At 35.2% G+C, this 24,367-nt stretch overlaps 1 protein-coding gene across 2 annotated transcripts in view; it reads left to right on the forward strand.

Moving 5' to 3' along the window:
- The window catches only part of KCNH7 (potassium voltage-gated channel subfamily H member 7), a 480,585-nt gene that overhangs the window by 67,891 nt on the left and 388,327 nt on the right, over positions 1–24,367 (forward strand). The window lies entirely within an intron of this gene.

Consider the following 24,367-nt stretch of genomic DNA (forward strand, 5'->3'; position numbering starts at 1 on the left):
AGAGGAAATGCTTCAGCTTGCATTTACAGTTTGCAAGAGTTGAAGGCTAACTCCCCCTGGCCAATGAAACTTATGAAAGGACTGCAGAAATGGACATTTATGAAGTACTTGGTAGCTTTTTATTCTCCTTTAAAAAATACTACTGGCCTCTCTCATTCTCTACTTGATAAAGGAATACTGTCTCTTTCATCTCTTCAGTTTTCCTCCCCATCACACACATCCATACCCATGAGCCAAACCTGGCATTGCTGAATGGAATCTAAATGGAATCTGATTCCACAGTTGCTATTAATATAGAAGAAAGATAGGAGTTTTGATTTCAGAAGTAGATGGGTGGCGCTAGTTGCTCAAGATTGTTGTGTTTCTCCATATGGTAGAAAATACAGGCATGGTTTATAAAAATTAAATGCAGCTCCAGAAAAACCTATCCCAAATAATTATTAAATACAATCATTTTATCTCAATTTTAATGTCCTGCAAAATTATGTTTTGATTAATCTATCAACAATATCTTCCATTTACTTTTTTTTTTTTAAGAATTTTATTTATTCATCTATTTATGAGAGACACAGAGACAGAGGCAGAGACACAGGCAGAGGGAGAAGCAGGTTCCATACCGGGAGCCCGATGTGGGGACTCAGTCCCAGGATCCCGGGATCACACCCTAAGCCAAAGTCAGACAGACGCTCAACCACTGAGCCACTCAGAGATACCCCATTTACTTTTATATCTCATTTGGTAGTCTACCCTCAATTTACTAATTAATTGTCTGTTCTTCCAAATTAGTTCCTATTAATATTGCTTTTCCTTTACCTTGAATTTAGTCCCACTCAGGTTTCTTTCTCTTCCATCTTGCCCTCCGAAGAGTAAGTTTATTGTTGAATGTTGGCATTAGTAGCAGACTGGTCTTCTATTTTCTGCTCCCCTATATTATTTTTCCTCCTTTCATATCCTTTTCCTAGTCACATCATCCAAAATAAAGTCCATGTAAATATTCATGTTAGCATCATGACATTTTAATATTTTTTGAATTTCCTTTTATGGCTCTATTTGATGTTTATATGGTTATATATGTCTAACAATTTAAAAATATAACAGCTTTAAAAAACTATGTTAGCTAACCAAAATATATTGGCTAGGTCCTCTTTGCCTATTTAACATAAATTTATTTTGGCTGGAGTAAACTTATACATGATGCTTCATAACATACTAAAATATCATGAATTTGAGAAAATTAAAATTGAAACTGCATCTGCTTAGAGATTTTTATGTTTGCATTGGGTACATGCCTTTAGTTTTTGAAGAATAATTTATAAGTAGATTTTTTAGGTATCTAATATCCAAGTTCACCTCACATTGTTTGTCTCCTGTCAATTCTATTCTAGCCATTGTTCTTGTGGTAATTTGTAGAGGGGTGATTATTTATGCCTGGGCATAATTGAAGTGGATCAATCAGTCCATTTTATCCATATTTAAAGCATTTATGTATCAGTTTCTAATGATAGCTTAGAATTATCTTGCTGGATTATGTTAGCTTTTATCAACTTTATCAATACTTAGATAATTAGGGAAGAAAATACAATATATTGTTTAGTTATAAAGGAGATTAGATGGAGAAAAATATTCCCTTGTAAAGGATTTCCTTCTTAATGCTTATATAAAATATTGCTGTCTTGTGCCTTGAATTTTTATAGTCATACCAGCCATAAAATCAAAGCATCACTGGTTATTGTAGATGTTGATTTGTTTCTTTTATAATATGCAACTTTCCAAGATAGCATACTGACTGTAGATTTTCCAGTTCCTGACTTACACTTCTCTGACTTGAGATTTAAGTGAAACCTTAGGGAAATTTATAAGCATAGTAATATATTATTGAAAAATATTTACCCACTTCTGATATGGAAAATATAAGCAATGGAAAAGGCAAGTATTTGGAAAGATACATACTAGAAGGAAGAAGTTTACAAACACTGACTATTGGTATAAAATCTTTCCTTCAGGGGGAGAGCTGTCCCCTCTTCTTCCATAGGCGCTTAATCCTTAAAGCACCTTTATTATGCAACCCTTAACCCATTATAATACTTGTTGCGTTGTTTACACATCTGTTCAATGAAAGACAAAGATACTAAATTTTATCCACAGAGGCCACTGTAGTTGTCACACAGTAGGTACTGAATAAATGTGTAATGAATGAAGGAGCCAATACACACAAGCAGTGTAAAACTCTCCTGCTGCAAATTTACTCCTTCAGGTTAATTTTCCACCAGATAGTCAGCTCAAGACAGGCAAAATTTCTAGAACTCTGATGACCCCCGACCATTCATCTCTATTAATCAATTTCTCGTCTCCTCCTTTCTCCCACCTGTCCAATTCAGTTAAACATTTACTATTTGCTGAGGCATCAAGCTCTGACCACCTATTCTTTACCAATTTGGGGTTTTATTCTGATCCTTTGAAGTATCAGCATGGTGATAGAAACTCGAAAGAAATATACTGTGTAACTTGCAGTGAATAATTTGTGGTTTTAGGTAATAAAAATAAATAATGTTGAAGGGATGCTGAGCAGATGCAATTTGCATTGAACAAATTATATCTACTTGGCTTATCATAAATGGGACGCAAAATGGCACAGTGGTAATTGAGGTAAGAGGGAATGTAGATGCAAGACTTTTTCCTAAAGATGCTGACTGGTGCAGTGATTGGAAATGACTCAGAAATAATATTTTAAGTTTTTATTGAGTACTCAGAATAGTGTTCAGTGAACTATGGTTGCCATTTTAAAAGAGTGTGCATTCTTTTATGAAACTCAATTTGTATAATTCAGACAAAATTATAGAAGTCAAAAGAAACGCATCAGTTGGAGGGCATCATGTGACACCGTTCCTGAACTATACTTTTGAAGTGTGGATAAAAAATTGGATGGAAGAAAGAATTATGTAGCAGTGATGGATCTTATATCTCTCTTCTATCCATCATATAATAAAATGCTTTCAAGATGTCATAATCAATCTGTTACTTTAGTGACTGAATGTTCTTCTTTTAGTCACATTGAAATCACTGCTGAAATAATAGTTCCTTAAATATATAGAGTATATTGACTGCTTAGTCTGAATAAAACACAGGTTAAGAATCATATATTTATGGTTTTCTACACATATTCATATTAATTATATAATTTTATGTCCCACAAATTTTATAAAGTGGACATGCCAGGAGTTAATATGCTTACTGTATTAACAATGAGTTTGAGGCACAGACCTAGTGTAACTAAAATCCAATTCTCATGGCTCCAGCAAACTTTCTTCAGACTCCCTTAAAGGAGCCCAAACTTTAATAAGGTTTCAAAACACGCTTGGCACATTAGAATGAGTTATAAATGAGTGATGTGCACAATGCTGCTAAGATTGAGAGGGGGCCTCCCGATCTCTAGCATGGGATGCCTTTGTGATTCCTCCTCTGCTGAGTAGACTAGTGTGAATCTAAAAACCAACCCTTTTTTTCCCCATTCCCCCAGAAGGCATAAACTTTTCCCCCACATCTCTTACTCTTACCCTTGTCCTGGGCTTTCTTCCCCTTCAACAAGAGCTTCATTAGCTTAAATTATTTGCTGCCCAGGTCTTATAACAAGGACTTATTCATGTATATGTTATTTCATGATCCATTTAAAAGGAATTATATAGTGTATAGGGAAAAAAGAAAATTAAACTGGGGAAAAAAATAAAAGTCTTGAACATTGAAAATAAAATGTATAAATGAGGGAAACCAGTATGAGAGACAAAATAAAGAATTCAGAGGGTTGCAGAAAGAAAGGAGACCTTATTGCCCTTAGGGGAGAGAAAGAACACTGGGTCTTGGTTTCCCAAATCCTCTATTCATCTCTGAGGGACTCAGCTTTACTATATTTCCTTTCCTTGGAGTATCAGCAACTAATTCACACTAGGTTAAATGAAAAACAAACAAACAAAAAAAACACAAAAGACAAAAAATAAAAAACAAAAACAAAAAACACCTGAAACTTACTGAAAGAATGAGAGTTTCTGTCAGAATTAAAGGAATAGTTGAACAGTAGAAAGGGCAGAGGCTGGACCACTGACATGGCCATAACTCAGAAGCAACTGGAGCCATAAATTCAAAACCACCAGACACTCTTGTCTAATTCCTGTGTGATATACCTCACATCCTCACACAGTTGCCCTCCCACTGGCAGGAGGGGGAATGTGTTGTTAAAACTTACCAGATTAAGATCAGACTGCCTGACTTCAAATGCCATACCGTCACTCATTTGCTCTAAGACTTGGGTAACAAGTCTAAATTAGAGTTTCCTCACCTGTGTAATATGGTGACTAAAGATAGGGTTGTAAAACATTAAAGTACTTGGTACTTACAGTGTCAGAACTCGACAAATCCCAACTGTTGTTGTTGCAACAAATATTTTGGCTTTGGGGACTCACTTCTCATGGTACCATTGCCTGAGAGAAACAGTCTATAAGAATACAGGACCTTTGGAACTGCAAGTTTGAAGTCAGTAGGGGAGGGACATTTCCAGGGGAAGAGATGGAAGGGATACTGAGCAGATAAAGTAATAGATGCTTACCACTGATAGATGTCTGCGATCTTATGCCTACAGTAAATCCTCCTTTAAGCTTGCTGAATCCCTGATACAGATATTAATGTAAATATAGGTACAAAAGTAAGAAAATGTAGACATAATTTAGATAAATACTATGCGGCCAAAAGATAATTGTTTTGTCAGTTTTATAGAATAAGAAAAGTAGCTTAGTTTTGCTGTAGTTTATCAATCTGATTCTTACATATGAAACTTTGAAAAAACATTCATAAACTTAGAAATCACTGCCGAGCAACTAGAATGATACCTAAAGTATAATTAGCCACTATTCTACATGTAAATAATGTTTTGTTTGTAATTGAAAAATAATACTCTGTGGATCTTCCTAAGGATATTTTATTAGCATGTGCATCTAGAGACATTTTAAGTGTGCTGTTCAAAAAGACTATTTATGCATTCAATAGAGTATATACCTAAAAGGGAAATCCTTGCTCAGCAGATGCTACAATGAAATAAGTGCAGTGAAATAAAATATTGAATCTGAGCTTATTTGTGTGCATACCAGACACTTAGCACTTCTGGTATAATTAGATTTTAAAGACAAGTGATTCACTACTTTTGACCATATTAAAGATACTAGTATTTGACTCAGAGGATAGGATTTAGAAGACTAATGAAGGGATCTTAATAACAGCCCCAAATCAAAATTTATAATATTTTTCACTTTTAAAGGTAACTAAGTGATTATACCTTTCCAACCTATGGATCACAAACCTTAAGAAGGTGAGGAATTATTATTACAAATCCATAGAAGAAATAAGCATTATCTGAAGATTCCATTAAAAACTAAGTTTTGCTCATGCGTAATTCTTTTTAATATAAGGACAAGTTGTTGAGATTGATACAAATGTAAGTTAATTACTGAATAAGAGTTCGGGGCACTAATTTTCTCTATAATCGATATATGTCAGAACAAAGTATTATGTGCAAAGTTGAGACATGTTTAAAATTATGTAAAGTTCTCAAACTAAAAAAAATTTGAAGGCCCTGCTTTAGATTCTCACTGAAATATATCATATCTCTAAATTATGTCAATGAATTGTTGAAAATAAATAAAGGTTCTATCTATGATCATAAGCTATGTTAATTTATGGCATTAACAAACTACCTTAACAAGTAACAAACAATTACTAACGTTGTGAAAATGTTAAGACACTTTCCACATCAGCTACAGGCATAGCTCATTTTCTTGTACTTTACTTTATTGCACTTTGCGGATGTTGTGTTTTTTTTACAAACTGAAGATTTGTGGCAACCCCACATAGAACAAGTCTGTCAGTACCATTTCTCCAATAGCATTTGCTCATTTTGTGTGTCTCTGTCACATTTCGGTTAATTCTCACAATATTTCAAAACTTCTTTTTATTATTACTGTATGTGTTATAGTGATCTGTGATCAGTGATCATTGTTGTTACTATTACAACTGTTTTTAGGCACCATGAAACATATAAGATGACAACCTAATAGATAAATGTCGTGCACGTTCTGACTATTCCAATGATGGACCATTCCCCCTGTCTCTCCCTTTCCTCCCGCCCCCCTATTCCCCCAGACAAAAGAATACCGTAATTAGGACAATTAATAACCCTGCAATGGCCTGTAAGTGTTCAAGGGAAAGGACAATCACACATTTCTCACTTTATTTATTTATTTATTTATTTTTTTCATTTCTCATTTTAAATCAAATTCTGGCAATGATTAAGCTTAAGTGATAAGAAAGGAAAATATTCTTATTGCTGATGTGGAGAAAATTTTAGTGGTCTGGAGGGATCAAACGAGCCATCACATTCTCTCAGGCCAAAGCCTAATTCAGAGCAAGACTCCAACCTGCTTTGATTCTCTGAAGTCTGGGGTAGGTGAGAAGCTGCAGAAAGAAGTTTGATGCTAGCAGAGGCTATTTCATGAGGCTTAAGGAAGGAAGTCGTCTCCATAACATAAAAGTACAACATGAAGCAGCAAGTGCTGATGCAGAAACTGCAGCAAGTTCTCCAGAAGATCTAGCTAAGGTAATCAAAGAAGGTGACTACACCAAACAACAGATCTTCAGTGTAGACAAATCAGCCTTCTATGGGAAAAAGATGCCATCTGGGACTTTCATAGCTAGACAGGAGAAGTCAATGCCTGACTTCCAAGGTTGAAAAAGGACAGGCTGGTTCTCTTGTTAGGGGATAATGCAGCTGGTGACTTAGAGTTGAAGCCAATGCTCATTGACCGTTGTGAAAATCCTAGGACCCTTAAGAGTTGTACTAAATGGAATGCCTGGGTGGCTCAGCGGTTGAGCATCTGTCTTTGGCTCAGGGTGTAAACCCGGGGTCCTGGGATCGAGTCCCACATCGGGCTCCCTGCATAGAGCCTGCTTCTCCCTCTGCCTGTGTCTCTGCCTCTCTCTGTGTCTCTCATGAATAAATAAATAAAATCTTAAAAAAAGAGAGTTGTACTAAATGTATTCTGCGTGTGCTCTGTAAATGGAACAACAAAGCATGGATGACAGCACATCTGTTTACAACGTGGCTTACTAACTATTTTAAGCCCACTGTTGAAAACTACTGCTCAGAAAAAAAGATTCCTTTCAAATTATTACTGCTCATTGATAGAGAACCTGGTCACTCAAGAACTCTGATGGAAATGTATGAAATTAATGTTGTTTTCATGCCTACTACACAATATTCATTCTACAGCCCAAGGATGAAGGAGTAATATTTGCTTTCAAGTCTTATTATTTAAAAAATAATTTCATAAGGCTGGGACGCAAGGATGGCTCAGAGGTTGAGCGTCCACCTTCTGCTCAGGGTGTGACCCCAGAGTCCCGGGATCGAGTCCTTCATCAGGCTCCCTGCATGGAGCCTGCTTCTCCCCCTGCCTGTGTCTCTGCCTCTTTCTCTCTCTCTCTCTCTCTCTCTCTGTGTGTCTCTCATGAATAAATAAATACAATATTTAAAAAAAATTCATAAGGCTATTGCTGCCATCAATAGTGATTCCTCTGATGGATCTGGGCAAAGTAAATTGAAAATGTCTTCAAAAGGATTCACCATTCTAGATGCCATTAAGAATATTCATGATTCATTGCAAGATGCCACATATCAACATTAAGAGGAGTTTGGAAGAAGTTGATTCCAAACCTCATGGATGACTTTGAGGGATTCAAGGCTATAGGAGGGAGTAACTGTAGGTGTGATGGAAATAGAAGTAGAAGTAGAAGTAGAAGTAGAAATTGAATTAGAAATAGAGCCTGGGGACGTCTGGGTGGCTCAGTGGTTGAGCATCTGCCTTTGGCACAGGGCGTGATCCTGGAGTCAGACTCCCTGTGTGGAGCCTGTTTCTCCCTCTGGCTGCCTCTGCCTCTCTGTGTCTCTCATGAATGAATAAATAAAATCTTAAAAAAAAAAAAAAAAAAGTAGAGCCTGAAGATGGGACGAGGAGTTGTTCCTTATGGAGGAGCTGAGAACATGGTTTCTTGATATGGAATCTATTCCTGGTAAAGATGCTGTGAAGATTTTTGAAACTGCAACAAATAATTTAAAATATTACAAAACTTAGTTGATAAAACAGTGACAGTGTTTGAGAAAATTGACTCCAATTTGAAAGTTCTACTGTGGGTAAAATGCTATCAAATACCATCACATGCTTCCAGAGAAATCATTCGTGAGAGGAAGCATCAATGTAGCAGACTTCACTATTTTATTTTAAGAAATTGCCATGATCACCCAACCTTCAGCAACTACCACGCTGATCAGTCAGCAGCCCTTAACATTGACCCTTCGCCAGCAAAAAGATTAGGACTTGCTGAAAGCTAAGATGATTGTTGACATTTTTGAGCAATAAAGTGTTTTTTTAATTAAGGTATGTGCTTTACTTTTTTTTACACATAATGCTATTATTTTTTGTGTTTTTTTGTTGTTTCGGTTTTTTTACTCTTCTTTTTTTTAAAGATCTTATTTATTTATTCATGAGAGATACAGAGAGAGGCAGAGACACAGGCAGAGGGAGAAGCAGGCTCCATGCAAGGAGCCCGACGTGGGACTCGCTCCTGGATCCTGGGATCACACTCTGAGCGGAAGGCATACTCAAGTGCTGAGCCACACAGGCGTCTCATGTTTTTTTTTTTTTTTTTTTTTTTTTTAATTTTTTTATTTATTTATGATAGTCACAGAGAGAGAGAGAGAGGCAGAGACATAGGCAGAGGGAGAAGCAGGCTCCATGCACCGGGAGCCCGATGTGGGATTCGATCCCGGGTCTCCAGGATTGCGCCCCGGGCCAAAGGCAGGCGCCAAACCGCTGCGCCACCCAGGGATCCCTTTTTTTTTTTTTTTTTTAATTCAGTTTTCCAATGTATGGTAGAATACCCAGTGCTCATCTCTTCATGTGCCCTCCTTAATGCCCATTACCCAGTTATCCTCCCCCCTCCCTCCACTTCCCCATCTGCAACCCTCTGTTTATTTCCCAGAGTTTGGAGTCTTTCAGAGTTTGTCTTCCTCTCTAAATTTTCACTATTCAGTTTCCCCCTTCCCCTATGATTCCTTTCACAATTTCTTGTAGTCCATATAGGAATGAAACCATACAACATAATGTTATTATTGCACACTTAATAGACTATAGGACAGTGTAAAGATAGCTCTCATATGCACTGGGAAACCAAGAAAAAATTATGTGACTTGCTTTATTGCAGAATTTGCTCTCTTAAAATGATTTAGAACCAAAACATACATTATCTCCAAGATATGCCTCTACTGTATTATCACCCAGTTTTAGTAAACACATTGCACACACAGTTACCATATTTTGATTCTTCAGGGCTTTGCATTGTTTGAATGTTTTAATAGGTGGGGTCGCTGAAGCCTAATTTGACAATTGTAGTAGCAATGTTGAAAATGATTAATGGAAACAAATAACCATTATCATCTAGAAAGTAAGATTACTGTTATATTTGTAACAGGTTCAAATTCTTTGAGTCTCTGGTTTTAAGAATTCTTAAAGTTTTCCTTTCTCTATTACCTATTTTTTTTAAAGATTTTATTTATTTATTCACGAGAGACACAGAGAGAGAGAGAGAGAAAGAAAGAGAGACAGAGAGAGGCAGAGACACAGGCAGAGGGAGAAGCAGGCTCCATGCAGGGAGCCTGACATGGGACTCGATCCCAGGACCCCGGGTTTACACCCTGAGCCAAAGGCAGATGCTCAACCGCTGAGCCACCCAGGCGTCCTTGTTTCCTTTCCTTTTCTTTTTTCTTTTCTTTTCTTTCTTTTCTCTTCTTTTTCTTTTCTTTTCTTTTCTTTTTTCTTTTCTTTTTTTCTTTTCTTTTCTTTTCTTTTCTTTTCTTTTCTTTTCTTTTCTTTTCTTTCTTTTCTTTTCTTTTCTTTTCTTTCTTTTCTTTTCTTTTTTCTCTTTCTTTCTTTCTTTCTTTCTTTCTTTCTTTCTTTCTTTCTTTCCTTTCCTTCCTTTCCTTTCCTTTCCTTTCCTTTCCTTTCCTTTCCTTTCCTTTCCTTTCCTTTTCTTTTTTTCTTTTCTTTCTTTTTTTTCTTCCCTTGTTCTCTCTCCTTCCTCCTTTCCCTTTCTCTTCTCTCCCTCCCTCTCTCCTTCTCTTCCTTATTTTTGGTCCTTAATCCAATCAAACTTGGTTGCAATTTCTTTCCAACGCATGTCCCTGCTAAGTCTAAAAGCAATCATTTTAATGCACCCTTATTTTTCTGGTTTGTGGAGAGTCTAGAGTTTATTTAGAAAGAGTCTAGAGTTGAGAAAACTTGATTGATTAATTCACTATAGCTACTACTGTAGATGTACCTTGACTTATCTTGGAGAGCTACTTCAAAGATGGCACTTCTGGGGCGTTGGGGTGGTTCAGTGGTTGAGTGGATGCCTTCAGTTCAGGTCATGATCCCGGGGTCCTGGGATCCAGTCCCGCATTGGGCTCCCTGCAGGGAGCCTGCCTCTCCCTCTGCCTATGTCTCTACCTGTGTGTCTGTCTCTCATGAATAAAAAAAATCTTTAAAAAAAAAAAAAAAAGATGGCATTTCTGTTGACATCAGTCCCTTAATGCTATGCTGGGCAATTCTCCCCAGATTCAACAACATTCGGACACCTCCTCCTCCTCAGAGGCTGTACCACTTTCTGGGAACTGTGTGTGAGGCTAGGTTGTAGATCATCACCATTGGCAGAGAAAGCAATCCAATTCCCTTATCTGGCTAGGCAACTTCCTTTTTATCCTGGATTCCCAAGATCTGTATGCGGTTTGTTACGTAGGTAAATGCAATTTAATTATCCCTTCAGAGATCTAAATTTTCCAAAACAAAGGACTGTTGCTTCTGGAGTTAAAAGAAGCAGAGACCCAATCCTTATATACTTGTCTGGGAAAGGGTGGGAAAGTCTGTCTCCTCCTTTCTTGAAGAGGCAAAAACTTCTCAAGTCATTTAACAAGGAATTTTTATTGGATCATTCTAGTACAGTAGATTTACATATTCTTTGTGTCATATTTTTTTTTCCTTAAATAATTCACTATTTTCTCTTTATATTTTGGTCTCAAAATGAGTTCATAATGATACCCTTAAATTTCCTGCTGTGCATAGCATATCATGAGAGTTCAAAGTTTGGTTAAAGAGCAATAGAGTTTTTATTGCTTGTTTGCTTTCAGTTTTACCGAAACTTTGATAAATTGACTCACATTTTAAGTATTGAGGATGTATCTATAAGAGGACTCAATAATAAAGCCTTTATTGTAGTGAACAGTTCCTTCTAAATTTAATGCTTTATCAGAGCTGCTTGCATATATTTTGATGTCTATAGCATTAACACAACTACAGAAATCAAGTTACTACCCAAAGCTATACAGTTTCTTTAACATTTTTGACCTGATGTTTGCATAAAAAAATTCTTTTTCTGTTTGATTAAACATAACATATTCTCTAATACTAATATAACCTTGCTGCTTACACCGGATTCTAACCAATCTTTAATGTGTGCCCAGGAGCTCCGAAGATTGTCCTCTCGGGGATAAAAGTACAGTCTTGAAGATTACTGATGAAATGATAGAGCTTTATTGCTAGGATTTAAACTTGCCAATAATATACCTGATTTTCCTGACTTTCCCTGATCTCAAGTTTTCCTGTCTCATATCTCCTAAAACAAACTCATTAAATATCCATTTGCTTATTCAACAAATAACTCATTATATATCCATTTGCTTATTCAACTCAGCTCTTACTCTATTCCAGGCACAATTTGGTGTCATGAAAACAAAAAAGTATAGATTGTTGTCCCTTTTCCCCCTGGTGTTAACAGACCAGATTTGCATATATAATCTCTAGTTCTACCCTTTGTACTGACTTTAGCTTTGGTTCTGCCCAGATACAGTGAGCTCATGGAGATTAAAGTCATTTCAGAAGTGCATAGTACAAACACATGTGGATTGAATAGGAATGCATGAAAACGTAGCACTCAATGGCAGTGTGTCTGATTGGTGCTAAATTTTGGAGAAACTGTAACTTGACAATTGTCCCAACAAATAGGGTCTTTGGCTACTTTTAGCTGAAATGTGTGCTAGAGTTACAACCTTGTGAAAAATGTAGGGTCTCATATCATGTGCTCCCGGAACATGGTGGGGGTTGAATATTTTCATACAATTCTTTAGCATGTTTGCAAGCTCTAAAGTAATAATCATCTCTGCACTCCATTTCCTTTATTTAGAAATTTTGGTAACTTAGATACTTTTGTGATCAAAAGCTTCCTGGAATCTACATTTTGAGGAGGATGGGCCAACTAAGTCTAGAGTTATTTCAGGGAGATTTTTTTTTTTTATTTCTTGACATTTAAATTCTAGCAATAAAACTATATCATCTCATCAGTAGTCCAATCAAGACTGCACTTTTAGAGGGAAAAATGCATTAAATAGACTAATTGTGGAACCTGAAGGCTAGTCATTAAAATAAGCTGCTCCTTCAATACTTGTTGAGAGGTTTGTCTGGAAGCCTTTCTTCCTTCCTTCCTTTTTTTTTTTTTTTTTGGAAGCCTTTCTTTTCAATCGTCCCTAACTTTTCAATCTCTAAACACAGATATTCCCATTTTATTTACTTTTTTAAGGACTTTATTTATTCATGAAACACAGAGAGAGAGAGAGAGAGAGGCAGAGACACAGGCAGAGGGAGAAGCAGGCTCCACGCAAGGAGCCCGATGTGGGATTTGATCCCGGACTGGGATCACGCCCTGAGCCAAAGGCAGACGCTCAATCACTGAGCCACCCAGGCATCCCAGATATTCCCATTTTAATTTTAGCTGGCACCAGAAGGAAATGGTAAAACAGCAGATGATTACCTCAGTAATTCATTCCATATTTTCTAACAGCTTTACAGATTCAAATAAAAAATAATAATCTAAAAATAAAAAGCCACCACTAAAATTAAACATAGAAATATATTCTTAAACGAATAGATTTTTATCTCCTTCATACTCTCCCAAATGGTGGGAAGAAAATGCCACAGTAAAATGGACTTAATTTTACCACTGCCTGTTTTGAGGACTACCTTGGACTTTTAAAGAAAATGATAGATTCAGGCCCTATTACTTTAAATTTAGTGATTATTTAGCTACAGAATTAGTTGGTGTTTTTGAATTTTCATTATATAAGAACAAATATCACTTTAGATGCATTCAGTATATAAATTAAATTAAATTGCTCTTTAAAACAAGTCCTCTAAGTGTTTTGATTTAGTTTCATCGATAGTTTCAAATGAAAGCAACTGAGATGAGATTTTCCTTGGCTGTAAAAGGAGACTGATGCCAGAGAAGTGTCATTTCCAAAGATAGGTATTTATTAAGATTTTAATATATTCCAGAATTTGTCCTAGACTCTGAGTACTGCAGTAAACAAATGGGCAAGGACATTGCGCTCACGTAGTTTACATTCAACCTATGACTTAGTAAAATTGAGATCTCGGTAAGTCACTTTACCTCTTTTGTTCGTTTTTCTAAATAAGATTAGCCTCCTCTTTAGTTTATCCTGTTGAAGTTTTGATATATCTCGAGAGGAAGATACATAAAATTTTATCATCTCTTGAATAAAATAGTTTAATATGTATGTATATATATATATATATATTTTTTTTTTTTTAGAGAGAGAGTGTGTGCACAAGGGGGAGAAATGGGGAGGGTCAGGGGGGAGAGAGAGAGAGAAAGAGAGAGAGAGAGAGAGAGAGAGAGAATCTTAAGCAGGCTCCATGCCCAATGTGGATCCTGAGACAGGGCTTGCTCTTATGACCCTGAGATCATGACCTGAGCCAAAATTAAGGGTCCGCCAGACACTTAACCAATCGAGCCACCCCACTAATATATCTTTTTATGTTTATTTGATAGCAACTCATTTATGATTATTAACTTATGAAAACTCAAAATAGAATTTTTTTATTTTAGTCATCATAATGAGAACATAGCTCTTAAAGTCTGAAACATTGAATTTACAAATGTCACTTGCCTTTCTTAACTTAGTATTTTGTTAATAGTAAGATCTCAGTTTACCTAATCCAATAACAATAAAGCAGATGTAAATAAGATATAACTACTCTAGTTATAGTACACATCACTTCTAAATTTCTTTAAGATTGTCTTTGAGATTTACTAAGAATAGGCTGATGATTTTCATTCCCAAAATCCAAGTCATTTACAGCTCAGGATTAGTATTTCATGTGATAATAGAAGCAACATGGTGAAGGTTTTCATAAGTCAAATAATGAAACAACAGTGTTTGTTGGATGTGTCTCTAAGTGGTTGAAAGTTCTGTAATTACATCTTAAGGTAGATACATTGTAGTTCTTCCAAATGTATTTGCTAGGAACTATTCACCTTGACCATCTTTACATTTAAATTTGCATTCATACAGTATCACATGAGGATTCCATCAAACACTTTTGAGAAAAATTGCACTAAATTACATTGATTAAAGCAGACTGATAAAATTTCTGGGTTTTTAATTATATGATAGGTATGTATTTATACAAATGGAATAGGCTATTTTTTCTGTTCAAAAGAAAATAGATATTTTGGGAAACAGTTTATTTTTTGTTGATGCTTTTCTAGAGAAAAAATAATGAGAGAGAATGTTAAACAGGAGGACTACTATAGTGTAAGAAAAACTTCGTGTTTCTGTTTGGACACCTATTGTAACAGTCATTAGATGTAGAGTAGATTTCTATCCTAGTGTAGACTTTAGTAGTCAGGCATTTCGTACGTTTATTTGGGGCCAAAATAAATTTCTTATAAAGTGACTTCTATTCTTAATACTCTACCCAAGCCGCTTTCCCAAAGTTTGCTAAGTACTGAGCCCAATGGCTTTTTCGTAGCTTCATTTTTCTTTTTCCTTGCATTGTATTCTTTTGGAATTGATAAAATTACATTCTCTTGTTTTGACTTTTCTGAATATCTCTTCTCAGTCTTTTTACTCCAGCTGCCCTTCCTCTATCCATCTCTTAAATCTCTTAATGTCTTAAAAGTAAATATAATTTCCCCAAGATTTTGTCCCTGGACTCACTCTTCTGGCATCATTATTTCAACAATTACATTTGTTATATAATTTATAAATTTGTAGACCCAGTCTTGATCTCTCACCCATTGCTTGGATATCTCCATATGGAAAGGTTACCAATAGTTCAGTCTCTCTTCATGTTGAAATCTGCACTGATCATTTTAATTATTTTCTCCCAAACCTTTTTTTCTGGTCTATCCATTAATTTTATTTTCCCAAAATATTTTTTTTACACTTTCTATATCCTCCCATCCCCTTCTTTGCAGTCAGTTGCCAAACTTGTTGATTCACTCTGCAAGTGTCTTTTTCCTCTTTGTTTTTTCTCATTCCTACTACTTGCGTACAACTTAAGAATTGTCACTTGGTCTATCTATCCTTTCTCCTCTTCTGGTTTTCAGTCTCTACCTTCTCAAATGTATCCTATATTACTGTGTTAGTTTGGGCTATGCACTCTGGGAAATGAAATATCCTATTTCTAAGGATATTATAGTATAAATAATAAATATTATTATTTAATAAATAATAAAATTCCCTTGTATTAGTGTCTTATCCTGTTGAAAATGCATTTACATATGCATCTATATATATTATACTCAAGATTAAAACAAGTAATGTTGTTTAATATAATGTTCAATTTTAGTTAAGGTTAATGGGGAAAATATAAATGGTTAACTCATAAAACATATAAGCTATTATTTGGTAGGGGAGGAAAATATTTCTCCCTCTAGCCTTCTATGTTCTAGAGTGAGACCCTTCTGTAATAAAAGACAGATTAACAAAAGAAAAACAAACAGAAATGTAATTACATGTCTACCTACTCTTAGGTAGAAATTTAAATCATTTTTAAAATCTAGAGTTTCATGACATGTCTTTCTTCAATGACATATTAAATAAAAAGAACAAAAGTGATAAATATAAATGATTGAGATATTTCCAACAATGTACTTGATACGAAACTATCCCTATTTCATATCAGTAACAAGTCAAAAAGAAATTTTTAATGCCATTGTAGTAGAATTTTTTTCCCCTCCAACTTAATGGACACCCTGAATCACGGGTAAAAATTTCTGGCCTAGGATAATTTCAAAGCACGATCTTGACTGAGCACAGATAAATTGTTTATGTGGGAGAGATATCCAGGGAAGCTGAGTAACTCCCAAAATGGTCTTACCCATCACCTTCAATACTCTATCTAGCAAAAGACAAATACAGAGGTTGGAGATTAAGAGAGCAAGTTATGGGAGTTCTCAGGCAAAACAGAGAAAACTAGGGCCTGGTTGTTTTGCACATTTAAGTCCCTCTTCTCCATTGGTGTTTAGTCATCTTCCTCTTCCTGGTAAACAGTTGGAGATGCCTTTATAAATGGAGGTTTCCCTTATAAATATACATTTCTTTTACAAAAGGGCAACATCTTTTATTTTCAAAGGTTTTCCTGTATCTGCAGTTTCTTAAAAATAACCAGCTCAAGATGATCCTTATGCCAAAAGGCAATTTTGGGGTGGTAAATTCTGTCCCCCCCTTCAATCTGCAAATAGGACTTTTATAACTTCAATATGTATGAATGTGTATGAGTTTGTTAAGCTTTTAGAGGGGAAAAGAAAGTAAACAGAGAAACGAACAGGGAGGAGAAATAATTCTTAAACCCAAATTCATTCATCTAGGAAATCTTATTAACAACAAAGGGTAAGCAGCTTGTTCCAAACTAATTTAAAAATTATAAAATGAAATCATCCCATCTGCAGCAATTCTTCTAGGATGCCAACGAGAGATTATAGTATTAGTTTTTGTTTTAACAGAACCAACTCCAACTAACATTAAGTGATAAGAAATTTACTGAAAGAATATTAGGGTTTTGCCAACTCAGCCACGAGTTGAAGTCACTAAATTTACCATCACTGTTTGATAGCATGGAACAATCCATGTTTCCAGTTTCATTGCCCCTCTGCCCATGAGTCAGAGTCTAGGGAAGGAGCATCTAATGGCAGGGTTTGAGTCATCATTTCTAATCTTTTCATAAGCATCAGTGAAATATAACGTACATCTCAAATATAGAAAATATCTATGGCAGAAGACTGTGTTGAAGGAAATTGAAATTGTATGTGCACATTTCCCACATCTAAGCTGGTCAAATTAAGCAAACAGACAAAAAATAATGAGTAACATTGGGAATATTTGAAATAACAAAAAGAATAATGCTAGAACTCCACCTCCCTCCCCCCCTCCACCCCCCCCCCCACATGTTATCTTCATAATGAGCAAAGAAGGCAGAGGGAGACAAAAAGGGCAAAATTATAAGCATTTGTAAAATTCCGAGTAATTCTTTAATGGTTAAATTTATTCTTGACTGAGTTTAAAGAAATTCTTTAGAAATCAAATTAGAATTAATCAAGATTCCTTAATCTTCCATTGTGCCTTGTGCCCTTTTGACATTCTTTTTTTTTTTTTTTTTCCTTTTGACATTCTTGCTAAGTCCATGCAGCCCCACTTAGAATAATGTTCCAAATCTAAAATATATCTCCATCTATCTATCTATCTATCTATCTATCTATCATCTATCTATCTATCATCTATCATCTATCTATCCATCATCTATCAGAAACTATGGAAATTTAAATCATTTTTAAAATCTGGAATTTCATGACATGTCTTTCTTCAATAACATATTAAATAAAAAGAAAGGATAAATATGATAGTTTGAGATATTTCCAACAATGTAGTTGATATGAAACTATCCCTACTTCATATCAGTAACAAAGTCAAAAAGAAATTTTTAATGCCATTGTGGTAGAATTTTTTCCCCTCCAACTTAATAGACACCCTGAATCACAGGTAAAAATTTCTGGCCTAAGATAATTTCAAAGTACGATCCTGACTGAGCACAGATAAATTATTTATGTGACTTCTGCTTAGTTATTTTAACCCTATGTTTTCAGCTGAAAAGTGACTTATTTGAAAGAGGCTGTAAGAGAAAATCATTAGACAAAATAGAACATTAGCTGTCTTGTGTTTTAGAAGATGCCAGGTATATATTGGAAAGCAAGAAAATACTTGAAAAAAAAAAAAAACAAAGTTGTATTTTCTTCTTGAAAATACTTCTTTTGTGTTTTTTATGACCCTGGGTAGTTAAACATAGGTTAGTTAGTCTCTAGAGGTTTTTGGTTTAACTTTAGCATCAAAATAAAACAAAAATGTTCTATCTGCCAAAATTATTTTGGTATAGAAGTACTTTCCTTTTAATAATTTTGAGGAAATATTTTATATAATGGATTATTTGTACAATCAGCCTCCATCTGAGGTAAATATAACCATCAGTTAAATAGAGCAATAAGTCTTACTGACATGTAGAAAATATAAATCATGGCAATAAAGAGACAGCACAAGAAAAGCTAATGTGGGATTTAATCTCTGAAAAAAAATCAACTGAACACATTTGCAGATCTAAACAGCTTTATTAAGTTATTCATGAATTAGGAAGCATCCCAACTAGTAAGTAGAGGGGAGCTCCTAAGAATTGTACGAAATATAAGATTTTTATAGAAAGGAGGGTTGGGCAAGGAAGTTATTAGCAAAAGAAAAGAAAGGAGTGTTCCAGGCAAGTCACCTTCCCTTAGGGGGAAGAGCAATGGTCTTATTTGGTGTATTACCTCACCTTCCTTTGGGAGATGGATAGGACCCATGTGTCCGTGTGACAGATTACCTCATTGGTGCTGACCAGAAGATATCTGACTGACTAGTTAATAAGACTGCATTTTAGAGGGAGGTTGAAACTATAACTAGATTAGGTATTAAGCCCTGGTTTGGTGATTCGACCTGAGTGACACGATTTGGGGTCTATGGCTTTCTTTTTAAGCAATATAAACAAGAAAAAGTATATAACTGCTCTAATTTATTTTGCTTATCTTTTATACATTATTCTTTTTGTAGAACATTAAATAATGGTGCAATACTTTGGTGGAAAGCAGCTTGGCTATTACAAATATTGTTTATTGTGTGTATTATGGGTATTGTGAATTTCTATTTCCACTTAAATTCATTCTTTGGAAAGTATGAATGCCTTCCTCTTAAGACAAACGTTAAATACAATATTACATAGGTTAAGAAATCCAAGACATCCATAAATCAAGAGGACCAGAGTATCATGGCAGTGGACTCTTGTTCTGTGACCATATTATACATAGAGTGAAAGAGTCCTGGGAGATAAAACATGTGTTCATGAAAATTATTGTTGATGATGTTGTTATCTTGTTTTTTTTGGTTGTTTTCACCAGGCCTAGAAGTTGTACAGAGAGTAACTAAGCCTTGGAGATTACAAAGAAAGAAAAAGCCAGTTAATTTTTTTTTAAGATTTAAAAATATGTACTTATTATCATTTGAAAGAAAGGTATAGATTTTCAACGAGACTTCTTCAGACTTCTTCTTAGGCACATTTTCTATTATCATATTGGGAAGCATTCCTTTTTTTCCTTTTGTTTCTATACATAAGAAAGTGAACAAAAATAATTTCAAGGTGACACCTTCTTTTATACAACCCCAAAACCTAATTCAAGCAAAATTTAAATGCTGATGAAAATTACATAAATCAAGTGCCCGACAATGTTAAACATATCTATCAACCTACCTTTTCACTTTTATAAATGGCTTAATGTACTTGTTTTACCTCTAAATTATCTCTAATATGTGTATGGTATACAAGTTCATCCATTTAATAGAAACTTAACTTGGAAAATATTTTATTAATTATATTAATTCCTTTGTATACGCTTTATGGATTGTATTCATTTTCTGAATTCTATAACCATTTTATTTATTTTAGCATGAAGTTTATCCAATGTAAATGACATTTTATTCTTTTTTAACCTTATCTGGAATTGCTAAGTCTTATGTTTATTTTACTGCATAAGCTAAAGCTTATCTAGTATTTTTTGTGTTGGGAAGAATTTTCTCTGCCCTTCAATTTTCTCAGTCCTTCTAGCTGGACTAAGAATCAAATTGACATGAGACAGATTAATAGGAGGAAATAAAATTTAATAACATAAGTAGAGGAATTTGTACAGACATGGAAATCTCAAAGACTGTGGGCAATAGGATACTTATCTGAGCTAGGAAGAAGGGTAAGAGTCTGAGGATACCAAGAGGAGAAAGACCATTATCAGGAAGGTGAAAGATTTTTGGAAAACAAAGATTGCTCTATTATGAATAAGTTTCTTAGTTAAAGAGGAATCCCTGTTAATAACTCTCTTCTTGATATAAGCAGGTAGTTGAGGGGGAGGTAGGGAGCTTCTCCTAAATCTACTGGATTTTGATTGCTTTTAACTCAAAATAATGTTCTTGATGAAGTAGAAGAACTAGGTTCTTGTCTCATGGAGTCAAAAAATTAATCTCACTGATGAAGAAGAATGAGTAAAAGAGTAGAGTTTTATTAAGTGAGGAGACAGAGAAGGCTCTCAGAAGTGAGAAGGATCTGGACAGGGTTGCCAACATGGGCCTTCATTGACAGTCTTTTGTTTAGAACTGACCAGGGAGCCTGTTTCCTTATTCTTGTGATGTCTTGGTTTGAGTAAGGACTGGTGATAACATCTTTAATGGCTTCCTTCCTTCCTTTTAGGATCTGGTTATTCTTTGCTAGTCACAGATGACTGTCATAAAAAAGACACCCTCCCCACCCACACTTAGGGCAGGGTGGTCTGGTTTGTTCCCTTATCTCTGGTTTCCTTACACCTCAGCATTTTTGGGATTTCTGTGAGCCTGATCCCAAAGCCCCCTACCTATCTTTCCCTACCCACTAAATGCCAAAGTGGCCCGTCCTGGCATGGTCTGCTGTTGGCTTCAACTTTTGTTTGCTCATATGATTTTTTTTTCCTTTTCCTTTGTGAGATTAAAAACAAAGTTCTAAGACATTTTCTGCACTCCCTATGTATTTTCACCCAGAATTCAGCAAGGCTTGTGGTTCTTTCTCTGTAACCTATCCTATTGCCACCTTTTTTATGTGACACTACCATGAAGTTAATGCCCCAGTGTGTCCTGTTGACTCCCTGGATTTGCAAAGGCTGATTTGATGTCATTAATGATTTTAAAGTTTTCATCCTTATCTCCTCTGTGTTAATGGGTTGAATTCAGATTTGTCATTTCTTTTAATTAATCTGATTAAACTTCCTAGGCTCACATAAATCCCCAGTGTAAGTTTCATGTTTGAAAACAGAGAAACGCCACTTTGAAGGTCTTTCCAAGTCGTCAATAGGAAGAAATTAAGTTTACTCATTAAAAAGATGTACTTATTCTTATCACAGCATTTATTTTGTTCTACCTTTAAACTTTACCAACTCTCAGCAAGAATGTTTTTTTTTCCTCATTTTTTCGTTCATTCGATCCTTATTATCATCGTTAAATTCTAATACTCCTGTGCTTTGCATTCCTCCAGCACTCATAGAGACCCACTATATTCTACCAATTTGTTCTTTTTGGTATTTTCTGTCATGTTTAGTCAGTTAAAAAGAAAACTACAAGTCAAGCTGGAGCCACTTGCCCCCAGGATAATAAACCAGTACTTAATTACAGCATCAGCTTTTCCAGGAGTGGAATTTTAAGCCAGTTAATTTGAAATTTTCTGCACCAGTGAGGTTATCTGTCACATTGGACCTTTCCATCTTCCCTTTTCCCCCCTCCCCAGACAAGATAATCTTCAAGACAAGACATCCTGCACTTACCCCTAAGGGAAGGTGACCTTGCCTGGAACAATTGTCTTACTAAGCACTTCCTTGACCCACCCTCCTTCCTATAAAAACCTTCCATTTTATACAGCTGCTGGGAGCTCTCCTCCACTTGGGATGAGAGATAGATGGAATTCTTCTTGATTCATGAATAGCTTAACAAAGCCATTTAGATCTTCACGTTTCATTGGTTGGATCTTGGCTTTTAACAAGTCTGTGTACTTTCTGCACAACTATATAGTTCAAGGGTTTTAGAGATCATCTAACTTGAGGACTATCTAGTTCCTTCAAATCTTTGTTCAAATGGCAGTTTCTTAAAAAGACTTACTGTGTAAAATTGCTATTTACTACTCACTCCTCTCCTCATATGGTCATCTGTATGCACAGTCCTGAACCCCCTTGTCTGCTAAATGTTGTGCACATTACTTGTCACATTTCACCACACATATAAAATTTACTTATATACTATTTTTATTGTGTTGCTTACAATCTGCCTTTGTTACTAGCAGGTAAGTTCCACAAGGACAGAGATTTTTCTTTCTTTCTTTCTTTCTTTTTCTTTTTCTTTTTTTTTTTTTTTTTGTGTGTGTGTGTGTGTTCATTAATATATCCTATGAACCTAGAAGAGTATCTGATATATGTGTTCTGGAAGTAATTATTGAATGAATGGATAATATCAATCTCCTGCATTGTGTCGTATTCCCATGTTTCTTAGTACTCAGTGCAGCATATTTCAAAAAGGGTGATCGAAATCCACATTGGGGGATGCCTGGGTGGCTCAACGTTGAGCATCTGCCTTCAGCGCAGGGTGTGATCTTGGGTCTGAGGATTGAAGCCCACATCGGGCTCTCTGTGAGGAGACTGATTCTCCCTCTATGTCTCTGCCTCTCTCTGTGTGTCTCATGAATAAATAAATAAAATCATAAACACGCACACACACACAGAAATGCCTCTCTCTGTGTGTCTCTCATGAATAAATAAATAAATAAAATCATAAATACACACACACACACACAGAAAATCCACATTGGGTAGATCTCCAATTAAAAAAAGGGGAGGATAATTTTTAGGAGTCTTCTGAAAGTTATTGGAAAAAGAGTACCACTACCTGTATACTCATATCATAGGGATTCTACTCTGGCAAGTTCAAATCTGGAGAGAAAAACACAGAATTATGAGGAAGAGGGAGGATGCCTACTTACCTAGCCAGATCAGCAAAATCATTGAGACTATTACATTTATATAACCCTCATGCATGAAGAGCCTTCTATTTTCTTTCATCATCAATGCCTTGGTTTAGGTATTCAATATTTCATATACCTACACTATGATTGTTCATTAAATAGCTTCACTAGGCTGAAAAATAAGGAGTTTAATGACTCTTGGGAAAGACATAAAAATCTAGTGTATCACATCTCAGCAAAGGTACTATTGTTCTAGCTGAAAAAAATATGTGAAGCATTAAGAATCTAATTGGATATCAATGATAACATGAAATTTTAAAAGTACAGTGATGATAGTTAAGACAAATTTCATAGAAGGCTTAACAAAACTTTATGGTAAAAAGAATTCTATAATGTATTCTAAGCCATGATGTCCCATAGGATTTCCCTAAGGGCTATGAAATAATGAGGCCACAAGTAATTTGCATTTCCTTTGTGCAAGACTACACAGACCAGTTTAGTGTCTTTTGAAGACTTTTCAGAGTAAATTTTTTTTAATTGATATTCAAAGATTATTATTTCAAGGTTCATTATTTGCTTTGACTCCCAGGCAACCACTTCAACCAACTACAAATCTCTAAACTACAGAACAGCTCTCAAGAAAAGTAAGAATGAAAGGTCAGAATGAGTGTTTGTTCATAGGGAAGGTAGATACATGATATAAATTAGTACATCTTTTTTCGAGGCCACTGTAGAAAGCACTAAAAGTAGTTCTTAAGAGTCAGTAGGTCATTGATTTAAACATCAACTTTTTCAAAAACTGAATTATTTGAATAGTGAGGGCATTTGAATATCAAGAATCCAATTCTACCATAGAAGTTATAAACATTAGACTATCTGGCTAGCGCTGATGGCTTTTCATCATCCCAGCATGCTCCATTTTCTGATAAGTCCTTAAATTCAGTTCAACTAGTAAGGCAACTTTCATCATCTTGAACTAGCCTATTGGGTGAGATATTGAGTTCAGTTCTGCCCATGCATTTACTATCCTTCCACAAAATCCTAGCTGGTCAACCCACACCCAACTAGAATGTACAAACATTCTATGTACATTGAATGTACAAACTTCTAAATATATCAACAAAAAGCAGTAAAAACCTAAGCATTTTATTCTCATCTACAAAAAATAGAGAAAATATACTTGTTTTTGAATACCCTTGGGAACAATTCCCTAGAACTAAAATATTGGTTCTGTCCTTTTTCAGTGCTAACAGATCAAAATTCTTGATGGTTTCTTTTATTATTTTTAATTTATTGATGTTAAATTCTCAGAAACTAATTCCTGTTTAGATAAAGCTTCT

The sequence above is a fragment of the Canis aureus genome, chromosome 34, assembly GCF_053574225.1.
Source record: "Canis aureus isolate CA01 chromosome 34, VMU_Caureus_v.1.0, whole genome shotgun sequence".
Taxonomy (NCBI): domain Eukaryota; kingdom Metazoa; phylum Chordata; class Mammalia; order Carnivora; family Canidae; genus Canis; species Canis aureus.